Source organism: Lutjanus erythropterus, chromosome 9 (genome assembly GCF_056507025.1).
Source record: "Lutjanus erythropterus isolate fLutEry1 chromosome 9, fLutEry1.hap2, whole genome shotgun sequence".
NCBI classification, from domain to species: Eukaryota; Metazoa; Chordata; class Actinopteri; order Lutjaniformes; family Lutjanidae; genus Lutjanus; species Lutjanus erythropterus.
In genome coordinates, this window is record NC_139325.1 from 983,705 (window position 1) to 1,006,898 (window position 23,194).

The 23,194-nt window shown below is 38.7% G+C and overlaps 1 protein-coding gene across 1 annotated transcript in view; it reads left to right on the plus strand.

The window, feature by feature from the left end:
* The first annotated feature begins 866 nt into the window (after positions 1-866).
* The window catches only part of pomgnt2 (protein O-linked mannose N-acetylglucosaminyltransferase 2 (beta 1,4-)), a 31,679-nt gene continuing 9,351 nt past the window's right edge, over positions 867-23,194 (plus strand). The window contains exon 1 of the mRNA XM_084725885.1: positions 867-1,158. The gene's annotated coding sequence lies outside the window, so the exon portion shown is untranslated. The remainder of the gene's footprint in view (positions 1,159-23,194) is intronic.

A 23,194-nucleotide genomic window follows, 5' to 3' on the forward strand; every position in this document is an offset into this window, starting at 1 on the left:
GGTCACAATTCCTCATTTAAAGCTGATATAATGAACTTAAATTATAGTGTAAGCCTTGTCATAATTATTACATTGCATCATGGATATGGAGTCCCTTTCATTTTCAAATTTCATTTCATTTTGCACTCTGCAGACATGCCCTTTATACTTTATTATTAAAGGCTGAATGTCTCCATGATATTTACATTCCTTACCGGCAGCATTACTGAAGGTCATCCATGTGCTTTTCTATCCGAGACAAGTTAAAATATTTTCTGCCTATGGTGACAAACTATCATAACATATGTTACATATGTATGATTTTCATTTTGAACTTTTTATTGTTTTTTTTTTTTTTTTGGTACCTTTTAATTTATATTATATGTTACTGGATTAGTATCATATTACTGACAGGAGCAATTATATATATATATACGTGTACATACATATGTATATACATATATATATATATATATATATATATGTATGTATGTATACGTGTATGTATACTACATAGTTACTTTTACTTTACTAAGGATCTCAATACTTCTTTTATAAGTGTATGAGCTAAAGATCCACAAGAAGTAATATTATTTTTTTTTATTTATTCAGTTTAAGTAATTAATATTATTTATTACTTATTTATTATTTCAAATATTGTATTGCTCTTTGTTGCTTTTCTTGATTAGAGAAACGGTGCAGAAGTCAATATCAATTAGAAGTAAGGTAAACTTTGCTTTTCTACTGGTTCATTTCATGCTTTGCGTGTACATATTATATACATTTGTACTAATGTAATCATTAGGAATTGTACAAGTCGCAATTAGAGAGGTCGAGTGTCATCGCGAGATCTGAGCACGAGATTTCCCTCGGCGGTAGGTGGAGACTGGACACAGCGGAGTGTATCCAGGCAGCTGCTCCCTCGCAGCCTTTTTAACAGCTAGGCTAGCTCGTAAACAACACCAAAAAAGCTCCGGCGGTGTCTCCGAGAATGTAATGACTGAACCCGCCGTTGTTTTTACTAGTAGTCCCGGTATCCGCCGGTATTCTTCTTTTCATTTCCACTACATGTCTGGTGTTCCTGCTCAGGACCGTCTCTGCATTACACTGATGCTGCCTAAATGAGCTAACCTCTCAACTGTCTCAAAGACAAAAGCAACATTCTCACTGAGACCTGAGGTAAGAATGACTGGGAACACAATGGCTTTTACTTGTTTCTTTGGACCATAAAGCGGTTGTATCGATACAGTTGTTTTAGGCAGACTGTCACAGGGCTCTGCTTGTGTGCAGGTGTTGGTGTATTTCACAGACGAGTGTGTCCGACTGCTACCTCGTAAGAAAAAGCTTCCAGCTGACATAGTTCAACATACACTTATAGATGTGTGAATAGATATACCAAACCGAACCCAGAAAATATATGATCCAATTCATGTATGTCCTCTGACTTAGGAAGCGATGTGAATACATACACCTCTAAAAATATGATTACAAACACTTCTGATGGCTTTATGATCAAACGAATGAATATTTGTTAATAGTGCAAGCACCTCCAGTGTTCAGATATATATTTTGAATGGATGTGATTTAATTTATGTTATGATATTAATATAGATTAACACATTTTTAAACACGTTCAAAACAACGTTATACATGTAATGTGATTTTGCACTCGAGGTATAACCAGCGATGATGTGATTGATGAGGTGTTTGTTAAATGGGTGTTAGGGATTATTTAAGGCAAACATTAATATTTTCTTTGAGAAATAATAAAAAAAAATCATCACTTATGCCTCAGTATACCCCTTTGTTAGAATCATCACTTGATAATAGTAACTGCTGTGTTTTCTGTGTATCTGTGCTTAAAAACAATGGTAGTTAAGGGAATAATTTGATTGTATGAGTGGGGTTGTATGAGGTACTTATTGACTACCAGTGTTTTGCCTACAGTTGGTTGGCACATTCTCAGTTTTGAGAAGCATCAGGAATACAGGTGTAGGAAATTTTGGAAGCTTAGTAATTTACTGCTGTGGACAGGGTCAGCAGAAAAACATATTAGCCAGCCAGTTTAAAAAGACCCATCTAAAGAAATCATTATCGGTTTAAGTGTAAGCTATATTTAAAAGATTTTCAGCACTTCAACTGGTTGTCAGAAAACTATAAGACAAGTCTTGTTGTCTATAAAGCAACCAGAATCCTTTAGCCAAAACAGTAATTTTACCTCACAGAACCCAGGAGTTGTTGGTCTACCGCTTTCTAGATTAGTTAGTTTGTTTTATTCTAATTTTGTTTAATTTATGTTAATGCTATTGTGTCACTGACTTCTGTATTTTAAAGGGTTTGCTTTGATTCACTGAAGTCACACAATGAAACAAGCCGACTGATCAAGACAACAGTAGATCGATAACTAAATTTATGGAAATCACCTACTACAATTCTCAAATTGCAAAAGGGGCAATATATGTTAGGGCTAGATGTGTGTCAGAATACCATTTTACATTAAATATTGTCAGGCTGCTGTCATGCTTAAATATTGGCCTACACATCATATTCTACAGACCTAAAAACATAAAACGTCTTTGTTTGGTGAAGATTCGTGCAAAAATCACACCATGATAAATTTAATATGTTTTTCAATGAAATGAGAATAATGATGTAAATAAAAAAATCATTCCCTTCAATATGAGCTTATCACAATTGCTATATCAGTCAAAATAATCGCAATTAGGTATTTTTCATAATTGTCCAGCAGTCGTATTTATATAAAGGTAGTTTCCAATCAAAAAAAGTTGTCTGACAGTAAGGTAAGATGGTGAAAATATTTTAAATATTGTGTACTCTTAGATGGATATTAATATTTTTAGGTGGCTAAAATACATTTTTCTGCTGACCCTGTCCACAGCAGTTCATTGCTTAGCCTCTTCCACCAGTACTCCTGCTGCTGCGCCATCTACTGTAGGTAACACCCCCTACAGCCCCACTTAAAAAAATCCAAACTATCACTTTAAACTGCAATCCAGAAATAAAAATATGAGTAAACTGAGTTTTAGTGGAAACACCTGCCTCACTGAATTGATACATCTTCCTCGCTTGATCGAAGCGCGTGTATCCAGCTCCCCCAGTGTCTGTCAGGAACATACAGTTGGAAGATTTAGAGCACAAATATAAGAATAATTGCTGATGCTCATAAAAACCATTTTTGCTTTAGTGTGTAACCAGACATTTTGAGAAAAAGAAAACGGGATAGATTTTTCTCTGTTGACCGTAGCTCTCCTTGTCTGTTCCACAAAATGATACCAGTACTGTGAAAATGAAAATACCATAATGCTGCTTGTGTGATATTTATGGTCCATCAACTTGCAGATTAGACTTTATTTCACATTTCACATCCCTGGAGTTTCTTTTATTTTTCAGAGGTTTCTCTGACTCCAATAAGAGCTACAGTTGTAGAAAACATGCTGAAATCTCCTGAAATATTTCAGTTAATATTGATGTGGTTTATTTTAATCCTCTTGCCATTCAAATGTGGGTCTTGACCCCAAATTTTAAAAAGACCTGCTTTACAGGCCAATAAGCATCTATATGTAGTTTCTAATATGCTGGATTTTAGATTTTGATTGGCTGCACTGGCTCAGGTTAGGAGGTATTATCTTTTAGTTTAGTTTAAAACTCATCAGATCTTGATTACATCACCACTACATGCGATTTGACATCATTTGTCAATTTCTTTTGTTTTCCCTGTGCTCTTTTATGTCGGAAATGAGCGGAGACATTCAACAGGGTCTTGTGTTACCGACCCGGAGCTCTCCCCATTATATTGTCACTTTGATCTGCATTTCTGCTCTTGTCTCTGGGAATAATTCAAAGCCATTCTTTGCAACTTTTCATGAAACTGAATCGCTGACTTGTGCAGGAAAGGATGAGTTTGGATCACCCTCTGTGAATACTCTTGCATTTTCAAGGGGGGAAATATGCTTGCAGTCTCGTCTCTAAAATAACTGATATTCATGTATTTCCATGTCCCCTAACTGCCGAGCGGAATTGACTTGCATGGCTTTTCAAAAGTGTCACAGTGGATGCATTCACACATAGTATGGGGGTTCAGTGCTTTCTAGAAAACAGCTTATGCATTAGGGTAAGACTCAAAACATACTTCTGCAAAGGTGTACATCAACGCCTCTGCAGAGCGATTTATACCATGAAGGGCCTTTTTAGGCGATCATAGTTCAAGAGGCTTCTGGAAGAGCTGATGTGCATGCGCCTCAAATCTTCAGTCCTGTGTGTCAGACAAATGCAAGGCAGGATTTCTAGCACAGTGACCTCAATAAGGAACTAAAACAGGTGCATCTAATAGCAGGTTGTGTCTATTTCTATGTGAAAGCCTACAATGCAACAAGAGACTTTTTGTTTTAGTTTCTGAGTTTGAAATCACACACTCTAGTTGCACATGTGAGTGTTCAGAGCTGTTTTTGTACCAGAGCTGATCTGTTGCCAGTGTTAATGATTTAGTTTGGGTGGATCTAAACGATACTGGATACAGAATGGCGCCAGTGTTTCCAGAGAGCATTTGAAGCTTATATTCTATGAGAATTTAGAAGCCACGCTAACGGCACATCTGTCTAATGCATGGGAATATCACCAGTTAATTCAACCACCAGTTAATCTGGAACACCCTGGACTGAGCAGTCCTACCTGGGTGGGTGTCACATGACCAATGGAGCGTAACATGATTGGCTGGATGATGGCTGAATTGAGACAGAGATCGATTGCTTCTCCCTGATGACCCGGATGTTGAGTCTGGTTCTTTTTACACTGAATTTTTTTATGTTGAATTTTTTTACACTGAATTTTTTGATGTTGAATTTTTTACACTGAATTTTTTTTAGAAATTGAATTTTTTTTTACACTGAATTCTTTTGAGATGTTGATTTTTTTTTTCACTGAATTTTTTGGGGTGTTGAACTTCTTTACATGTTGAATTTTGAAAAACTGAATATTTTGAGACAACGATTTTTTTTTACACTGAATTTATTTCAACAAAATAAAATTCAAACAAAAAACAAAAAAATCAGAGGCAAAAAAAATTCAGTGCTAGAGTCTGATTTTGATGCTGAAAAATTTCCATCTTAGAAATTCATATTCAAACTCAGATGGCACAGAAATACTTCCATATTCATGGCTCATTGTTGTCCATTGTGGCCATTGAGAGTAAAAAAAACACCCAGAACAACTGCCATTCGCACCAACCGTCAAGTACCAATGGGTGTTTTCTGTCCCCTCGCTGGGAGGGGGGCAGTAATGAGCCACTTATGGTTAAGTGCAAGACAATGAGGCAAAGAAGATGCTGCATTAGAGAACTTAAAGGATCAGTGTGTACAATTTAATGGGTCTAGCTGTGAGTTTGTAAATTACAGCTAACTGAATACTGCGTGCCTTACCCTCTCCTTCCAAGTGTGTAGATACTGAATAAATACTGTGGCTATGAAATTTGTGAAAAAGCAAAAGACTATGTCTATACCCAGTGATTAGTTTGCCTGGTCTAGGCTACTGTAGAAACATGGCAGGGCAACATGATCCCGCGACATGTAGACATCATCAACGAGGTACATCATCAACTAGGTAATCACAGTATGGATTTTTTTCAGCTAAGATCAAATATTTTAGCCAATAGGGCTGCGTATTGGCAAAAATCTAAATCTGGCATTATGATACATGTCACAATACAGGGGTTACGATTGTTATATTGTGATATATTAATATACTGCAACTAAGGTGATAGCAATTTTATTAATCTAATTTTAGAAAAACTGTCACAGTTTTAACAACACACCAATCTGAGTTTTAAAAAGTACTTTTACAGGTTTCAACATTAATTTTTTTATTCACCTACCTGGTCTGTGAGGTTGGTCAGAAATCTACTTGCCCGAAGTCAATTTTTACTTGCCCCTGTACAAATTGCTTTATTTATTAGCAGTTTTTAATCAACAACAAAGACTAAAGTGAATTGTCATGTTTAATGTACAGCTGCAATGTCTATAAAAAGTCAGAAAACAGTAAAAAAAAATGTCCATTGCAGTTTCTCAGAGTCCAAGTCTTGAAATGTCCTATTTTAGCAGTCCAAAACCCAAACATGAGCGGGAACTCTCCATATTTGAGAGGCCGAGGACAGCATTTTCTGCCATTTGTGCATGAAAAATTACCATAACCATTAATCAACTATCAAAATAGTTTCATAGTTGCCCAGTTGGGAATGTGAATTGCTAGATTTACAAGTCTGTCATTGCATATTGTTGAGCCCTGTTTTAACTATAATTATAATGAGTAGATGACAACACTGCTCTCTAGTGGTTGGGGGTTTTAAATGCAGCACAAAATGAACCACTGTGAATCTTTGCATGTATCACGACATCACAATACAGTGTTGGTGAGAATCGATTCAGTATCACAAAACATATTGTGATACTCAGCTGTATCAGTCTTTTCTTTTTTTAATTTATGTTTTCTGGGCTTTTTTGCCTTTATTAGATAGGACTGCTGAAAAGCAGACAGGGACTACAGAGCTACAGGACTGCCCCCATTAGTATTTTCTTACAGCCTTAATTGCCAATATTTATTGGCTAATATACGGCAATACCCATATAGATGGATATAACTGTGATAGGCCAATATTGGACAATAATTTTTTGGCCCCAATATTTATTTTGCATCTATAATATAAATGGCTCATTATAAGAAAATGGAAACACAACAACTCTTGCTTCAGGTGATTATACACAAAGGAAAATATACTTATGGATACTATGGACAAATTCCATAGTCCCTAAACCTTACACACTGGTCCTTGAAGCAACACAGAACCATGAAGGGTTGTTAACAGTATTTTCAGTTTTACCAGAGAAAAGACTTCAAGGATGAAGACTAAGTGGTTGGTTTGGTGAATGTTCATCTGCTAAACTTCCCTAACATTGTATGGATTATAACATTTCTGATTTAAAATGATTAGACCTCATCAAGCTCCTCATTTCTCTATTGTTTTGATGTGGGAGGGAGAAATTACATACTGCGCATTTAAATCTATTTCAGGCTTGAGAAAAAAATCTGTTCTTTTTTGAAAACATTCCAAACCTCAGAAAAAAGTTTACTGAATTATATGATTGTTACAAAGCTGTTGTGAATTATTTATGTTACAATTTGGAGACCTTTTCGAAGTAATGATCCAGTGAAATGGTTTGCAAGGTTTTGACCACTTGCACTGTCTAAAGACTCAGGTTTCTGAATGACTTAATATTTTATTTGGCCTGTCTGAAGTGTTAGGGACAAGGAGAACACAGGTGTCAGAGGCTTCGTCCAAATACAGACCTGTAAAGGTGGTAATACTTATTTTGTGATATTTGTCTATTATTTGTACAACTTCTTCAAACTTCACTGACAGCCTGGCCTGTCAGTCATCACAGCCAAACCCGCTGAAACTGACTCTAAATTCTAGAGGAGATCCCAAAGCTTCCAAAGATACCAGATAGATCAGGATAAAGGGTGAGAGGAAGCATATAAATCAGTGCACAAGACAACTGTAATATTTCGATTATGTGTTAAAAGCCACCAAAAGAAAAGAAATTTCCCCAATATTTCTTTAAAAATACAGGTTCAACTTTTAAATGCAAACATTTGTATTTTTTATATTAGAAAATCTTATGTCTAGCAAATTACTTTCTGTGAATAGAGTCTGCTGACTGTGGCAGAGCATATAAATCTGCTGTTACTGGTCAAACAAAGGTTATCCTACTCTTCAGAAAAGGGTCTGTCTCTGCAGCGATCCTCTTCCTCTTCCTAATCCTCTTCCTTAGAATAACAATCTGAGCCTGTCAGTAACAAAAATAACCACTTACTTTGATGGGCGCAATTGGCGATAAGTATTATGTTAAAGCCCATTTTGTGGTCTGCAGCAGTCTCGCTCAATACTGGGCCAATCTCAAAAATTGCTGTCCCCATTAGTCACTTGGACACAAAAACATGGGAAAATAGGGTCCAGTTTAAACAATACTGAGGTTACCCAGTGAGAGTGGCAAGGTTCAGAGCTGTGAAGCAGCTTGTTCTGTCAGCAGGTGTCATTAGACTAATATCAAACCTTTGCCTTGACAGTCTGAGCTGCCTAAATTCCATTGTTTGCTCGAGTCTGTGTGGACATGAAACTATATGCACAGGCAAACAGGCAAACATGTCAATTTTTGCAGACATTTCACATGTCATAAACAGAACTTTGTGCACATTCTGCATCCATTTTGTAAGGTATCTGTCCTTTCATTGTATTTATGCACCAGGAGGCTCAACAAAATCTTTTGCCTCTGACACACAAATTTTTAACAAGATAAAAATCCTCCTGAATTCTCAGGTTACCAAAGTTTCCAAAATGGACTAGGAGCAGCAACTTAAGAGCTTGAGCACTTGCAGATCTTGAAGAGTACATCCAGCCTTGGTATTCTTTTTCTGTCCCTTTCTGGAATATTGCCTGTTGTCCTGGGGCAGTGCTGAAGTGCTGTGCGGCAGTGTTTTTAGAGGATGTCCTTCTCACTTTGTTCTTCTTTGTCTGTCTTGTCACTTCCACACAAACACGCTTGCACAGTCTGCAGATTGTCCACATCAGCCTCAGTTTCTCTCATGTCCTTTGGGAGAGGAGATGACACAACAGGATGGTCTTGGGCTTCTATCTGCTGAATTTCAGAGGAGATAGTGGGCCTGTTAGCCAATGATATAGAGAAGGACAAAAATGTTATTAAGTTGCAGGCTATCAATCAGGCGAGTAATCAGTCTCGGTTTGGAATAGGCGAGTAGTCAGACATGTGATGTGTCTAATGCCGACCAGGGTTTTTTTTTCTGACACTGACTGCCAGTCATTATGAAGCAGCCAGCCTATTTTTCACCACTACACTGGATGGCATTGCATTTATGTAACAGCAAAGTGTGTGTGTGTGTGTGTGTGTGTGTGTGTGTGTGTGTGTGTGTGTGTGTGTGTGTGTGCCTCCGTCCAAACATGTTTGAGAAAGAGATGCAAAGTGAGAGAAAGGGTATGAGACTTGTCTTTGTACAGCCAGATAATGGCTGCTGGGCCATTAATTCTCCCTAGTGCCACACTGAGCTCCAAGTAGCTTGATCCAACCTGACAGGCCACATTTGGTCCAGGAATAAAGATGACAGCATATGAGGACGCATCATCACGGCCAGAGGAGATCAGCAATCAAGTGGCCAAAGGGAAAGAAAAGCAGGTAGAGGGAGGAGGAGAAAAAGGACTGAATGATACTGCCAATGTTTTTCTTTTCTTTTATTAATTCCTCATGTGAACAGGCAGTTTGGTGCTCTCTGAGTTGATATTAAAGATGAAGAAATGTAGAGAAAGAGGGAAGGTTAACTCTAAACAAGTGGGTTGCAAGGAATGATGAACACCAGGGGCTGAATGAGCTTTCACAGTGCAGGGCTACCGCCGCCCTCCCCTCTCATAAACCCCTTTGCTGTGACTTTCCAGGATTCTCATTAAAATGCATTAGACTTTCCAGGCTGCCCCATGCCACCTTCTACAACATCATTGGGGTGCTTATCATCTCCAGAGCAAACAGATATGCTAACCAGTAACACTGGGGAAGCCAAGCTTCAGTGTTGGCCTAAATGGCAGAGTGCTGAGAGAGCTCTGACTGACAGACAGTTTACGAGGGGGTGTGGTGGGCTTGAAACAGTTTTATTACAGATGAAGAGGAATGAAATGGTCAAGGAGACATAACAGTTACAGGTCAGTGGACTCATTCCTGATGAGAAAGCATCCACTTCAGAGAATTTTACACTGACATAGAGTACATGCACAGCTAAATCACAGAAGGCTACTATCCTGCAGCCATCCACTGCTCAGTGAAGATGGTGTTCAGCATCAGCTGGGTGCAACTCTAAAGGCCTGAATATACTCCCAAACAGACAGCTGCAGACACCACTGACGTGAAGTACAACAAATGTCTGTTTATACCACGGCTGTAGTCAACTGAAATTCTACCTACTCTTCAAACAATCGATTAATCATTGGGGAAGAAACCTGCACATAATCTCTGAATTAGCTAAAATGGGCAACAGTGCACTGAATGACTCTACCTGGTAGCCTTAATAATGTTAATCACAGTTGCACAGCGTAGCCAAGAAAATTAATTTCTTAATTTCTTTGACCATTTGCTGTATCATTACTTTGAGGGCATGTCTATCAAGTAATTTTACACACAGCAGCAACTAGAGATGCACAATATATCGTTTGAGTATCGTCATCGCAACGTACATTTGCGCAATAGTCACATTGCAGGTCCTGCGATGTAGGAGACAAATGAACTAAACGTGTTCTCATCTAATTTCAAGGGTACCTGACACACACTACGTGCAGCGATCCACTAATCACAATCGTTCTTAATCAGTTTGCCAAAGCAGACCACGCCCCTGTATGTGGAGTGAGTCACAAGATCAGTGCAGGTTAATTGTCCACAAGATGGCAGCAGTGCAGCAAAACATAAAGTGCTATTCAAGTCATCTGGTGAAAATTCCTGTATTTTTTCATATCGCAATATATATTGCAAGGTTAAAAAAAATCGCAATGTCAGTTTTTTCCAATATCGTGCAGCCCTAGCAGCAACACACACACACCACTGATAAAGGTTACACTGCCTTCTAGACATAAACAAAGCTTTGCACTAATGCAGCTCGCTCTGCAGTATAAACTTTCATGAAAAGCAGTGTGAAAAAACAGTTACTGCCCTACAACCTGCCATTCTTTTAATTCACTTCGCTTCAAATGAGGCTTAATGTTCACAGTTTCAAGTTACCCAATATTACATTTGTCCAACATTACCCCAGCTTATGTAGCCACATTAACAGCATGCTGGTGCCAAATTCAACAAGTGAACCCACACAGTAAACACTAAAACAGCATAAAACATGGCAAAACTTGCAGCTTTCCAGTTTGAAGTTGCGTCATGAAGAGCTGGCATTTATCCATCAGTGAGCTTGAAATGTTACCAACAGATGGTCATTAAAAAAACAAGCAGTCCTGCAAAGCAAAATCCACACACGTGTTGTCATCAAAAATAAACGTTTAATCCCCTCAGCTCTTCTGTCCTCTGAGGCTGGGGGTCGATGTCGCAATTTGTGCTGCTTCTCTGATGTGGCATCAATTAGTTTGAAGCCAGGAAAAGTTCAATAAATAGCCTATCGCTCTGAATTAAAATACATCTGGTCTGCATATGTCCTGCACCCGACAATAATAGACAATAATAGATTATGAGAAGTGCTTTCCTTATTAAAGTAACACCAGTGCCTGTATGACCAATGAGAAGACTTGTGGAAAACTATTCCACGATATATAAAATGTATCTTGATGTACACATTTTACATTTTGTACAAAGTAACATACTGTAAATTTGACAATATTGCAGGGATGACTATATGTACTCTCACAAAATATTACCAAAATGAGATTAATGGGAATATAATGACTAAGTGGGTAAAGGAAAATAATAGAACAGCTAGAACAGCGTGGTAAACACTGTAATGCAGCTTATAAGAAAAGGAAACTACGACACCTGTGCCACATCACAATATAACAATATCCAAAATCTAAGATGATATCTTGTCTCATATCATGATATCAGTATGATATCTTTATATACTCATTGTCATGCATGCAGGAAATATTTATTGACAAGTTAGAAATTAGAGTCTAACCACCATTGTAAACAGTTTTTTCTTGCACAAGGATTTCATGAAGGAACAAAAGCCTCCAAAATTAAAAAATTAAACTGCTGTATTGTCCAACTGGACTTCATATTATATTAGTGGTCAGATATATAGAAGGTGATATTGTTGTATGATATTGTAATTATGCTAATTAATTAATACTTAATATCACTCATGTTAGATTATATTAACACTATATGTTTTATTTAGTTTTCTAATATTATACTAATACTCTAATTTATACTGGTTACCTATTAGATCATTTACCACTGTGCCCCTAAATTTCTTTGTGTGCTGATTTTTACTGTCACAGTAGGGTTAGTTTATTGGCGTGAGGACTTACAGTATAGCCTTGCAAAGCCAACTATAATCTTTTAAGGTCTGACTTTATTCTGGAAAACATCCGCTGAGAATTGACTGAGCCATGCAGCTAGAAACCATACTAATCAGAAAACTATAGAGAGCGTTTATGATGGCTTGACTCCAAGCTCTCAGCTACCTAAATTCAGCTTACAGGTGTAAAATGAAGCATGAATTAATAATTTGCTGAATCGTGCTTCAAGTCTTACCTTTTCCTCACCTTAAACATGGTCTTTTTCCCATCTCACATTTATTCTTAACTGATTTCATTGGATGGTGCTTTTAGAAAAAGCCCGATGTTTTTCCTCTTTGTAAATCTGAGGGAAACATAATGGCAGACTAGACAGTGGAGTGTTTGTCCAATCAGGGTTAGAATGGGTTCATGTTGGTGCCTCAGCAAAGGACATCACACGCCTTTTTTAATGTCTGTGTTTTGGTCTGCGGTGTCTTCCAAACCTTGCTACACATAGATGGACAGACATAGAGCCCTTTGAGTTATTAAAATTAAGCTTTTCTTTGGGCTTGTAAATTTTCCCCTTTGGTTATTTAGCCATTATTTTGTTTGTTTTGGCAGATGACTTAATTTATGATAAATGATGTAATTTAGTGCAGTAATGCTATCTATGCATTTCACTTCACTGCCCAGATGGCAACTTTATGGTCTGAGAAAGCTAGCTGCTGGGTGTTAGTGATAGTTGCACAATGTTGAATGGTCCAGGTTACAAACAACAAAACTAACATAGCTTTAGTTGCAGTATACTGGCAACAGAACTGCTACACTCATTATTTCATTGGCTTCAAATGAGGCTTAACATTCACACAGTTTCTCTTGACTGTCCCTCGGTATTATAACTATACTATAATATTAGTCCAACATTGCCCCAGCTTCTGGTAGAGGCTGAGATTTTTCCGGGAATTTGGGATTCATAATGACAATAGGTCTTTTTTACATATATATAATGATGTGTGGACTGTGGAGTGACAGCAGCAGAATTGGATGCGAGTCATTCTTCTGCAATAGGGACAGAGCAAGATTTTTTTTTTTCACGCTGTCATAGGATTGGGACGGAATGGAAGTATTTTTTCGTGTGTGGGATGAGACAGGCATGAAAATCCACCTCCGTGTCATCCTCGAAGAGAAGCCACGCCCACCACGCGGCATGCTAACTCTGAGTTCAACAGGTCAACCTCCAAAACAAACACTAAAAAGACAGAAAACATGGCACACGCAGAGCTTCCATGTTTGAAGCCCATCCATGTTTAAACTTACTGTCTATCATATTTTTGTCGATGTTTTTAAAGCATTGATTCATTCATTTAACAATGAAGTGAAAAAACACGAACATTTCAGTCGTTGCAGTTGTTTAGTAGTGTTAATAGTGTAATCTCTTTTGGAGTTTACAGAACTGTGCCACACTTGTATCTACAGTCATGTGGAAGCAGTACAGACTAGGCTGTCAGGAGCAACTGTGTAATGAAAGCAATGCTCTTTCAGCATTGTTCCAATGATGCAATTATGTAGTGTCAGCGTGTAACTCTAAGAGGTAGAATTTATGCAAAGGACAAGGTTATTAGATTCATTGTTGACCTGTTTTTACATTTTCATCCATTTGCCATACCTCATACCCCAAGCATTAATTCATCTGTGTGTGTTTAAACAATTTTATAATTGAGACCAAAGGGACCTGTATTGTGCTTAATTTTACTCTGGAGGAAACTGAATGTCTCACTCAGAAAACATATCCTGTACATCACTGTGTGTATGTGCACTATTTCATGCATACTTTCAGGTAGCTGAAGGAAAAGAATTCTACATGTAGGCGGACTGCCTCAAGGTTTATTGGGCAGAGAAATCCAACTGCAGAAGTGCTGATGTACAAAAAGGTTGTGTATTTTCTAACTTGCCTGATATCCTATGGTGCTGCTCACAGATCCACCAGTGTGTAAAGCACAGTAGTGTGCAATGGCACGTGCTCAGCTTTGCTTTTGAATTTTCATTTGAATGTTGAGAAAATTTGTATTAAAACTAGCGCACAAATTTCATCATAATGAAATAAGCCCTCAACTAGCCCCAGCCCGTGCATTTATTAAATCTCTTGTAATTATTTGCCTGTTAGAAAATGATAGTCAGTACAAAGTCAAATGTTGATGTAACTAGGCTAATGGGGCTGTTGTTACTGGCTCACACAGCTGTTATTGTTCTGCAGCTGAGGCTGCTGTGTCTTTAGAGAAAGAAGATCTGGGTCCTGACTTGAGATCATTTATTTCTGTAAAGAAGTGCACATCATTAAGCAAGGTTAAGTGCTTTAATGAAGTAAGCCCTTAAAGCTCTATTAATCAATGTTTTTACATTAATATTAAATCAAGTGACTAGGAGTAATGTGAAAGTGGTCACTTTTAGAGATGAGCACAGACTTCTGGAGCCCTACAAAGTACAGCACCTGTGCAGCACCTAATGGCAGAAAGACAAAATTAGCAAGTACTTTGTCCAGTAAAACTGTGCTGAAAACAGTGTCCAAGTAGCAGAGAGGAAACTGTCTTCTCCAAAGTTAGTGGACAGGGTTTTTTAAGTCTGTTAGTTGGATTTATTTTAAGGGCAAGTAATGCACAAATTACGTCAGCACTCTATGTGTCAAGGTAAGGTAATGTCCACTTAAGACAAAGCACCAGGATGGAAAGACAAACAGTTCAGGTAAAGTGGGGATCAAAAACACAAAAGTAAATAGTTTTCACATTATAAATAATTATTAAATAAAGAAAGAAGAAATAAGAGAAAAGACAGGGAAACAAGCAAACAAAAGAGAAGAAAAACAAACTAGAAAAGGCAGTGTGATATACCAAGAATAGGACTCTATCACATCCTGTCAAGCACATGAGGTTTATCAGTCAGTTCTCTTCTGTTGGATTGACAACCATTTGTCAAGAAGTGGTTTCCAGATTTTCAGGAAGACATCACCCTTATTGGCGAGTTTATATGGAAGACTTCCATATGAATCACGTTTCCAAGCTCCCTCAGACATTGGTGGAATGTGGGGCTGGACTCAGATTTCTACTGCTGTAAAACGAGGCATTTGCTCGTTGTGTGCAGAGTGAGATGGCCTGTACACTTCTGATATATAATCAAATACGAGAGATCAGAAGGTGTGGAGATTAGGACATAGCCACAGCTGGTGAACTTATTGGACTGTTTTGACATATTAGTGAGTTGAAATCCTTATTAATGCTGTCATCAAAACATGGTTTTATAAGTTCATTATTGTAGTTTTTTAAAACAGTGACATAGTGAGAGGTAGGGCTGAACGATATATCGTTATCGTATCTATATCTAGATATGAACATTCAAGATATTAATATCGAAAAAGCAACGATATAAACGATATAGATTTCCCCCACACTCGCCCTGCATGTACAGCTCTGGAAGTCACAACAAATTTCATTTTTACGCTTGCCATTGAATGCACCGCTAAGGCCAGCCAACCACAAACCTTATTTGATGCTTGCTGTGGATCGACAGCTGAAGCCAACCAATGACAAACATATGAGGGCGGGAGGGAGGGAGACGGAGACTGACGCACACACACACACTACATCCACAGCGGGGAAATTAAAAAGTAAGAAAGAAAAGTGACATGAGTGTGGAAGATAATGCGGCCGGTGGCAGTGCAGAATCTGATTTGGTGCCAAAACATAAATCATCCTCTATTATTTGGAGGTATTTTGGATTTAAAAAGGATGATGTGAACCAGAGCCAGGTGTTGTGCAAGTCGTGCTTGGCGAAAATTGCGACAAAGCAAGGTAGCACAACAAACATGTTTCACCACCTGAAACAACACCATTGCGTGCTGCACGAAGAGTGTATGGCAATGAGAGAAACACCGGGGACTTCTCAGTCATCCCAAAAGAAGCCAAAGCAAAGTTTGATTGCTGATGCGTTCAGTAGTGTTACACTGTACGAGTCGACGTCCACTATACATAAAGACATTACAGAAGCTATAACATACCACATTGCAAAAGACATGGTACCCGTGTACACAGTCTCGAAAGAGGGCTTTAAAAAAATGGTTCAGACGCTGGACAAGCGTTATAAAATACCATCCCGAACACATTTAAATCAAGTGGCCATTCCGAAACTCTTTAATGAGTGTAAAATGAATGTTGAATCCGAGCTCCGTGAAATCGATCATTTCACCACAACCACGGATCTGTGGTCAAGCCGGACAACTGAACCCTATATCAGTTTAATGGTCCATTTTATTACAAAAAACTTCGACCGGAAGACCCGCTGTCTTCAGACGTCGTTCTTCCCCGGGGAGCATACAGGGGACAATATAGCGCAGGAGATGAGAGGTGCGTTAGCATAGTGGGACCTGAGGGAGGACCAGCAGGTTTGCGTGACGACTGATAACGCATCAAACATGATCAAGGCTCTGGAGGTCAATGCTTTGGGCACAGGTTACACCTGGCAATACGTTTTGCTATGTTAATTTTAATAACTTTGAGAGAGGGGGGGTGAGAGAGAGAGAGAGGGCGGGGGGGACAATCGGCATTAATATGTTGTTATTTAGCTATTGTAATATACTCATGAATTATTTTTGGTTTTCACCGAACCCGTAGTCATATCGTATCATATCGATATCGAGATATCTGGCATGAATATCGAGATATGAAATTTTGTCCATATCATTCAGCCCTAGTGAGAAGCATTGCCTGCAGGACATTATTGACTGTTGGCAGGTCTTAGTGACTCAGGAATAAGTCTCACAAACAAGTGAACAAAAGAAAGCTTCTTGGTATCACTATGTTGCAGCATAAACTGCAAGCACAGGTAAATTGCTGACTAGGGATGTCATGAGAATTGATACTTTGGCACCAAGTTGATGCCAAAATTTTGAAAACCTGCCTGCCTTACCTTATGATGTTTTGTGAACACGACCCTATAGTTCATGTATATGCATGACCAGGTTTCCAGCAGGATTGGGAGCCGAGAGTGCATGTGCATGACAAATACCTTTGTCAGCAGCACAGAGGGATGAAAGGAATTATCATCACTTGTTGCTGTGCGACTTTCTATCTGAAATGACTAAAAATGAAGATGTATCAAAATAAGCTACGATAAGTCTTATTGTATCAGCATAACAGAAGGCTATCTGTAAAATTCAGCCACAAAAGTGGGAAAAATGTGTCCTCTGTGGCTAGAAAGCCCATTCAGTCCCCTCGATCAGGGAAAACCTCTTGTAGCAGTATTATATCACTAATACAATTAAAACATGCCTGCCTTACAGTAGTTAGGAATTAATGATGGCAACAGGGGAGTAAACTGATCTACTGCTGTATGTAAACAAGAGTTTTACAGTAACCAGGCAAAGATTTTCTCTGACTATCTTCCTTAACCTAATTTCCTCAAATAACCTGATTTCTTGAGTGCATGTTTTTTTTTAATTCAGCCTTTATTTAGACAGGTAATCTCATTGAGACGAGGTCTCATCATCGAGACAGACATGTTTCACGTGGAGGCAGTGAGAGGGAGCATGGAACTGCAAGCAGCCAAGGTCATTTGTGTGATAGAAGTAAACGTAGGCCCAGGTGATACTTCAGTATTATGTTTAGCAGTAATGTGTGTGGAACTGCAGTTTCAGACCATTCAGAGGCTCTGAATGGTGATGATGAGCGATTAACTTGTTACAGTATAAATGAATCGGGTCACACTCACTCAGACTGTGGTAGAACCACCTGGTTGGTAGTGGGAGATGTCTGTAGACATTTTGGGAGGTCAGAGGAGAATTTGCTCAGCTCAGATGGAAGAAGCATCAGACTGGAGAGATCTGGACACAGAGTCAGTGGGTTACTTAATAGCATGCACACTCAGAAATAGAATATGGATATGAGATCATCCCCCAGTGTTGCCATAGCTCAGGAGACAGATCTCATCTAACATTTGATTATATTTGGAACTGCTGCGACCTTTTCGTAATTTGAACATTTTATTCTCGAGTGGTAGCTTGGCTCACTCCTTCACACTCCTGACAAGATGCAAAAGCCACTTGTCCTCAAGGTCAGTTTAAATGAGCACATGTACACACATTAGGGCTGCAACTAATGATTATTTTCATTATCGATTAATCTGATCATTTTCTAGATGAATTGGTTCATTATTTGTCTTGTAAAATTTGAGAAAAAAAGAAAAAAGTGAAACATTTCCATCTCTGTTTCTCAAACTCCAAGATTATGTCTTTAAATGCCTTGTTTTGTCAGTCCATAACCCATAGTTATTATATTTTCTAGCCATATACACAGGGTTACTCAATGAAAGGAAAGTTTTAGTCCCTTCTCCCCTCTTACACACACACAACATGTACAGATAATTTAATTTACCAATAGAGTATGTTCAAATTATGGCCTGAACGATACTGGATTTTTGGGGCCAATGCAGATACTCATATGTGTGTGTATATATATATATATATATATATATATATATATATATATATATATATATATATATATATATATATATATATACACACACACACACACACACACACATATATATGTACATAGTGTGTGTATGTGTGTATGTATATATATATACACACACATATATACATATATAAATTATGTTATTTTTGTTAATTATAAAACTATAAATTGAAAAAACACAAATAGAACTTGAAACAATCAAATCAAATACACATAAAATGCTGCCTGTAAAACCAAGAAATTTAAACGACACTAACACAACATAACTGCATTATGTTCTGTAAGAAAAATAGAAAAAGAAGCAACAATATAGTCATGATAATCTGGTCAACATCTTCACATAAAAAGTTCAGGATGTGGGAAACGTTGTCCATGAATTTTGATTGCGATTTTGCACAAAGCATAATCACTGTAAAGACAGAGTCGTCCCCTCCTCGTCCTGCTGGAGTGTTGCATCCTGCTTGGACTACGGTCCGCCCGTCAAGTCTAGCGTCTTAATCCCAGTCTTGTGGTGGAGCAGTTCTCTGTTAGATGTTGGTACAACTACCTTGGATTTCCTGTTACTTGGACAGCCTGACAGGACAATAGCCAGACAATAGCAACTTTAAATCCAAGCATAGTTAGTAGGGATGCACTGATCAGCCGGACAGAGACTGGAACCGGCCAGTTTTCAGCGTGACCGGCCCTGATCGGTGACCAGCCGGTCAGCGTCACATATCCGATTCTGTGCCCGTCATTGTCACACACGATGGTCACGTCATGCGCGCAGCAGACAAACTGACTGTGATATCAACACAGCGCTGATGACAGCTACACACACACTGATACATGCTTGCTTGAAGATGGTGTTAGCGACAGATTCCAAGAACAGGATAAAGAGAAGACAGACAGTCTACAACGAGACAGAGCAGCCGACAATGTCGCAAAACAGCCGTAAACTTTGTAGCTCTTCAGGCTAATGTTAGCCAGCAGCAGACTGCTGTTCACAGAGGGACAGTTAAAATCTCACCTCCTGTTTTGGCTGAAGAATAAACAACCTGTGTTGATGTGTCTCCTCAAACATTTTCTCATCCAGACTCATTTAACTTCTGCATCTGTTAGTCTCACGGCAAAATTTTACCGCAGCAAACTGTTGCACCACGTCTGTCTCCGGTTTGTTAACATTTGCTTCCACAGGAGATCATGTGAAATCTCATTCTGCGAAATCCCGCGAGATTCCATGATCTCGTGAGATCGCATTCACCGGTACACCGGTACCATCATACACGGTATGATGGTAGAAATGGTATAAATTTGGCCACGGTAGAGATTTGTGCTCTCCCGTCATACCGTCGATGACGTCATCACACCTGCCTCTGTGTGAAAATGGCTGCGAGCACAGTAACGGCGGAGAAGTAGGGGCTGTTAAAAAAAACGGTGCTACATCCGTGATTTGGACGTGGTTCAGGTTTAAAAAGTCGGATGTTGAGCAGAAAAATGTCATCTGCAAGATGTGTGGAGTAACTGTGACCGCCAACAAAGACGCAGATACTTATACTGGCGCAACTTTTCTAGTCTTTCCGGTGCTGGTTTAGCTGATCAGGAAACGCACAGACCAACGGCAGAGAAGCTGCGTGTGGAGGAGACTGTTGTTAATGACAGAGTTTATTACAACAGAAACTAATGTGATGGTTAATGACACCAACCAGATGCACTTATAAAATTAAACAACTGTATAAGGAGGCCTAAACATAAAACAGGAGAGTCTGTGTTTCCCTGTTCACTCTGCTGTGAGAAGGTCTGAAGGGCAGACTGATCACTAATCAATCACTGATACTGTCGTCCTCTCGGACTGATTAAAAAAATAAAAATGCCAAAATTGGTCACAAACCAAACCTGGGTGTCCACACAAATAAAGTCTTTGTGTGAAACACTGCAGAGCGTAACATCGTGCTGTTCACAGTCTGCTGTCTGTAGTTTGACAGACAGACAGAGAGGGTCGTGTCTAAAAGGGAACCCTAGACCCACGAAAGATTGCGCGACTTTGATCATTTTTGTAGAAATAACGGACACAAATCTCGCAAGAGTTGTGCAAATAAAGAGTTACCTTCTAAAAAAAAAGGTGCGCAATTCCAAAAATAGAAAATCATGTCGTGGTGCCGATGTTTTTAATGTGGCGGGCTGCCATAAATAAAACACTATTCACTGATCCACAGAGAGTCACTGAAACACTGATCACTGACCTGCTGTGATGGAAAAAATACTGACATTCTTTACTTAGATATTTTTTTTTACAGATTTTTCCAGGATTACAGAACCTTTTCACTGTTTTTGCCATTTGCCTTATAAAATACCTCTTACTTGAAGTACTGTTTACAATATCCACTTTATTTTTGTAAGAATTTTTGTACTTCTGAGGCACTATCCTTACTTCTGTTGTTCTTCTGCACAATAAATGCTCAAAAAATTACATGATATCTTTGCTTTTTTTGTTGTTGTGTTTTTTGTCAAATCAATTTAGTTTTGCTAAGGGACTACAAAACCCATTCAGAAACACTTCCATTATAAGTTTTACACCGCAACGTATATACCGCGATATATACCGTTACCGTGAAGGGATTCAATTTATACCTTGATATGAATTTTCAGTCATACCGCCCAGCCCTAGATTAAAATAAAGACACAGATTTGAAGGAGCTACCATCCACAGCATCTGCATGTGCCATCACCATGGATATAAAACAGAAAAAAGCATGAAAGTGACATTTTCTGCTTTTTTGCTTGAGAAATTACTTATCAAAATAGTTATCGTTGTGAATCAGCTTACTGATTAGTCAAAATATCATTGCAGCTCTAGCACACACACACACACACACACACACACACACACACAAAGGTCCCCCCATGTTTGAGACTTCCTTGGGTTTGATTTGAACCTGCTTGTTTTAAATAACTCGAGCAGAACCAGACAGCAGCTCACAGTGTCCAGCTCTCTGTTTGTAGCCTGTTTAATGTGGTGATGCAAATGAGTGTGTCTTGTGCGTGCTGTGGTGTCTTGCAGGGGCTTTGACATTTCGGAGCTTTCCGTTGCTTGGCTCGGGCAAATTGCAGAGGGCATTCATATGCGTCCCCTGTGGAAGCCTGTGTGCAGTGAGAGGGATTAAGCAGCACTGCTGGCACTGTTAGCCTCACACTGCCCTTGTCCTTGTGGACTGAAGGAGCATGCAGGATGCCTGCGTAATGTCGGTCTCACTAGCAGCCTCCTCTTCACACTTCATTTCACTTTATTCTGGCTGCTGCGTCAGCATCAAGGCAGTACCTCAGTATATGGTGTCTGTGGTGCTTTGATTCACATTGGCTGTCCATGACATTTTGTTGTGGGAAATAACATAAGCTTTCTTTATCGGCTTATTATGCAGCGAGTGATTTTTGAGAAAGTGAAGACAAATCTTTTCTTGGTTGTCTTTCCGACTTGCACCCCTTTCTCTTTTGAATGTAGTGCTTTTATTTGCATAAACATTGAATCTCTCCTTGCTGTTTGCATACATGCAGCTCTTTCTCTTGATCTTGATTTTGTCTTACAGCTTATCAAACAGCACACATTTTTCTTAAAGTAAAATTAGCCCACCAATATATCCTTACTGTGTCCTGGATGGTCATGCCAAGGGCAGTGAGTTTTGGTATGTACAAAGTAAAATAACCCAGTCAGCTGCATGCAGCTCTGTGCCTGATTTGTCTGGATCTGTCATGTAAATGAGGCAGCAAAAAACACATCAGATAGAGGAAGAGCTTCTTTTCTCTTTTTTTTGTACATGTAGCATGCCTAATTTAAAAGCAGATCAAAAGCACTCTTCATCTCTCTGACTTGTCCTGCAGTTGTTTTCAAATCTCGAAAGCTTTGCTAGGTCCAGTGTAGAGCTTCAGTAAGTAGTCAATTAATCACTTAGTTGGTTGCCAGAAAAATAATTGGCAACTATGTTTGCTACTCAAATGCGAGGGCTTGCTGCTTCGTTCTCTTTTATATAATAGTAAAATGAATATCTTTTAGGTATTGTACAAAACAAGCCTGCATCATTTTCTGATATTTTATAGACCAAGCAGTTTTATAGACCAAGCAGTTAAATAATAGGCAGGTTAATCAATAATGAAAATAATCCTCAGTTGCAGCCAAGTGACCCTCACCATTTTGAAGCCACGAGTTCAGTATTATAGGGCTCCATCTTGTTTTTTGCAACCAGAACGTGTAGTACCCATGAGAGTGTTGCGCTGGAGGATGACATGCTGCAACTTGGTGGATCTTGGTTTTGGCTTGTCCGTTCAGCAGGAAATAATGGCAGCCTGCCTGGCCTTAAAGTTTCTCGTATTACAACCAAACACTACACTAACAAATGCAATTGAAAATGAAATGAAAATGAAAGCATTTTAGGTGAGAAATAGGCAATGTAATAAAAGCATATTGATCCATAACTGTTTTATGAGTTTCATGAGTCCTGTGTGTGACTTGTCAGTCACGAGGTAGCCCCACCCTAAAACAAACTGTGCTTTATCATCTGTTTCACTCTAAATAGGACCATAATTTTCAAAATGAACATTGTGACATATTGAAGAAAATATGTAACTAATTATTGAGACCATTAACTCATTAGGA